Here is a 3,678-nt window from a genome sequence, read left to right as displayed (position 1 = left end):
TCTGGATCCTTCTGGCTCAGCATTCTGCTTGTTGGTCCACACTGTAAGTATCATAAATACTGCATGAGGGCTGCCACTGGTGCAGACAGGTTCTCCTCCCCTCCTTTATGAACAGGGCTAATTGACCAAGAGGGCCTTGGGCTGTGATGCCACATGGTACTTTCTCAGATGCCAAAGAGCAGAAGCAGAACAAACATGAAGGCATTAGGAGCCCTCTAGTGGAATAGTCATGCCATCTTCTTTTAAAGCAATGGGATTCCGCAAGTTGTTTAAATAGGAATAATACAATAAAATTTGCAGCCTGGTTCTGTGGTGCTTGTAAAGAGTTGCTGGTGCTCTGTACTAGCACAGGTGCAAACTTCTCAGCGTCCTGGTGGTGTTTCTTGTTCAGGTCCTTGGTTCAGTCCCCTTTTACTCTTCTTCCTGAGTCCCCATTCCAACTTGATGTGTTTACTTCATTTATACCCCACCTTTCTTCCTGATGGGGACCCAAAACAGCTTGTGACATTCTCCCCTTTTCCATTCATTCCTGTGAGGAAGGCTAGGCTGAATGTGTGTGACTGGCCCCTGGTCACCCAGCAGAGTGGGTATTTGAACCTGACTGTCCCAGACCCTCTTCTGACATTCTAACAGCTACACTGTACTGGCTCTTTTGTGGATATACGGGTGTTAAAGAGAGGTCTCTGACATATTGCTGGGTGGGGAGGGGGGGTTCAGCATTGCTCCTTGTCTGCTCAACTATGGTATATGGGATTTGTCATCTGGCACTCATGTTTCTGAGTTTGCCTTTGTGGATTTGGGGCTTTAACAACGAACTTCTATGGCCATAGAGGCTGGTGTACTTGGAGGGGACAGTGTTTAGTGTCACCATTCTCATTTCCCCGTGCCCTCCTTTTGATTTGCTCTAGACCTTGCTGCAGCTGTTGAAACACCTCAAATATGTTTCTAAATTCACACAAGATCCTGGACTCCCCCATATTGCACTAGTCTAACAGTCATTGCAGCTAGTTCTGTCAGCTTGTGGATATTCTATAATGATTTTTAAAAATTTCAAATTTGATTCTGGCATGTATTCAATGCCCTCTAATCTGGACCTTGTCTGTCTTAGGCTCACTACTGGCTGTTCCTAGCCTAGCCATTCAGGACATAAATCTGAACCATGTGAAAACCAGTAATAGTTGTCTACTGATAACAATGGGTATCAACAGCAGTGGCATTAGAAGGTTGCTGCTTATAAATTATAATATAGTATCATTATAATCCCTGCTCTGCCATGGAAGCTTGCTAAGTGACCTTGAGCCAATCACATTCTCTCAGCCTAACTTGCCTCATAGGGTTGTTGTGAGGACAAAATGAAGAAGAGGATAATAATGTAAGCCACTTTGGGGCCCAGTGGGGAGAAAGGTGGGCTGTATTATTCAGGAGGACTTTACACAGGTAGGATGGCTGTACTGTAAGGAAATGGTTCAGAGATGCTTTGGTAATGTGGTAGGGACTGTAGATTATACTACTGTTTACTGTCTGCTTGCTGTAAGTATGCTCCTCCTGGGTAGTTGATACAGTGTTTAACATGTCGTATTTGCTTATGCTGCATTTCAACTTTGTATCACATTTCTACTAGTTTTCAAATTTCTTCAATGGTAATTGCAGTTTCTGCAATTGCAGTGTTTATTGAACATCCCATATGTTGAACGCATTGATCTACACTGTGTAATCTACCTTGTGTCTTGGTAAGAAAGGCAGACTATAAATAATTAAATAAGTAAATGAAATAAGTAAATATAAAACTTAGGAATCCCTTTCTGAAGTGACAAAGCAGGTTCAAGCATCATGTTCTGGTAGCTGCTTGCATGAAAATCTGGACCTGCTGAGCTATGATCTACACATGTAGCAGAATAAGGTGATGGAATTCTAAGGAGGCAAAATGAGCTTGTAATACTTTGGACTGTGGGGGTGGGTAACACATACGTAGTGCTCCTGCTTGTGAAACTTCCTGCAAGTTAAACAAAAATTAGGTTCTGCCCTACCCACTTGCATGATGTACCAGTTTTCCATTTACAGGGAATTGTTAATCTGCAGGGATTTGTGTGTGGGGGGGGGAATGCAATCCCTCAATTTGAAATGGTACAGTTCATTCTACCACTGCAAGACTCCGCTACCTCATTCTGCTATCTGACTAGGCCATAGAAATCTGGGGAAAGAATGCCCATGTTAGAAGAATATTTGAAGATGGAATTGTTATATACTCTTTTGCAATGTCTGGTTCATTGCCTTAACTGCATTTCAAAAGATATATTAAAATATCAAAAAAGATTCTAAAACACTTAATCAAAATCTTATCCCTAATGAAAAGCTCCCCTAAAAAAGAACATCTGACCCATTTTCTGTGTATTTATGAAGAGTCCACAAAGATCTCGGTTCCTAAATTGTATAATTCTCCATAACACATTCCAGTTAAGTACTTAGACTACCTAGAGCAAAACCTATTTTTTAGCATAAAATAATTTATCCAACATGTTGTTATCCTCTCAATATTAACTCCTGGCTGCTATCATGTTTTCTGTTGGTAATTTAGAAATTCACTGATTGGCAATGTCCTGATCTTCTTCCCCTCCGGCCTGCCCTCTAGACTATGAGCCTGCAAATGGCTGGGGGATCAGTCGGTGTGTGAGGGACTGAAGCCATCTTGCAGGGAATCCTAGCTCCCTTCTTTCCACCAGCCGGTGCTTCATCTGCCACCCCTAAAACTCCTCCTCGGTATGGCTTACTGAAAATGGGCTCATGTATGTATATGCATGTATAGGAATTAAATATCTATCTTCTAGCTCCATTTAAATCCTCTAGCTGGACTGGGGTTTGGTATCTAAGCATAAACGAACTGTCAAGCTTGAGAGAATTACTCATGCTCAGTCTAGGTAAATGATGTTCTACTGATTTTGAGCCCCACCCCCATCTCAACAGGATATCAAAATTAATCCATCTTGCCTCTTCCTGGCAGCATGGCAAACGTTCCCTCCAACTACCACAACACATCTGGTTGCTTTCCTTCCTGTGGATAATGAGGCTCTTATAGCCTGATTTCCATTTGATCTGAGGCTGCTGGGGTTCTAAAACAGGCTTGAGTGTGTTATTCGGGGCACCCCACATGCCCTTTTCATAACGGGTGAAACTGCGCAACATGCATATGATTTGCATAACTGGCTCCCCAACAGACCAATCGTCAGCTGGATTTTGAGTTTAGTAGTCCACAGGTCTGTTGAAGAATCAGTCATGGATTGCTTCCTTGACCTCTTATACATAAGCTTATGGGAACCACCTCACATTGATTTCTTCTTAGTAACCTCTCCTTATGCATATGCAAATCAATGGGATATCTGGGCAACACCATGCTACAGAACATTTTATACCAAAATGAAACTTTAGGTTAGACATGCTGCTAACAAAGCTTCTGGAGGCAAAAATGAAAGAATGGTCTGAAACTCATTTTAAGATACAGGAGCTGTTCAAATTCCAGTGCAGTGAGATTTTACACTGAGTCAGGGAAAGTATTGTCCTATCTGCATTTTTACCTCCTGTGCACAGACAATACAGAGGAAGTGCAGCTGTCAATGAAAAGCAGAAGCCTCATGTCTCTTGCTAGATGTTAACAGAACAAAAATGTAAGTGGTGACATCATAG

The sequence above is a fragment of the Eublepharis macularius genome, chromosome 6, assembly GCF_028583425.1.
Source record: "Eublepharis macularius isolate TG4126 chromosome 6, MPM_Emac_v1.0, whole genome shotgun sequence".
NCBI lineage: Eukaryota > Metazoa > Chordata > Lepidosauria > Squamata > Eublepharidae > Eublepharis > Eublepharis macularius.
This window is presented reverse-complemented; position numbering follows the sequence as displayed.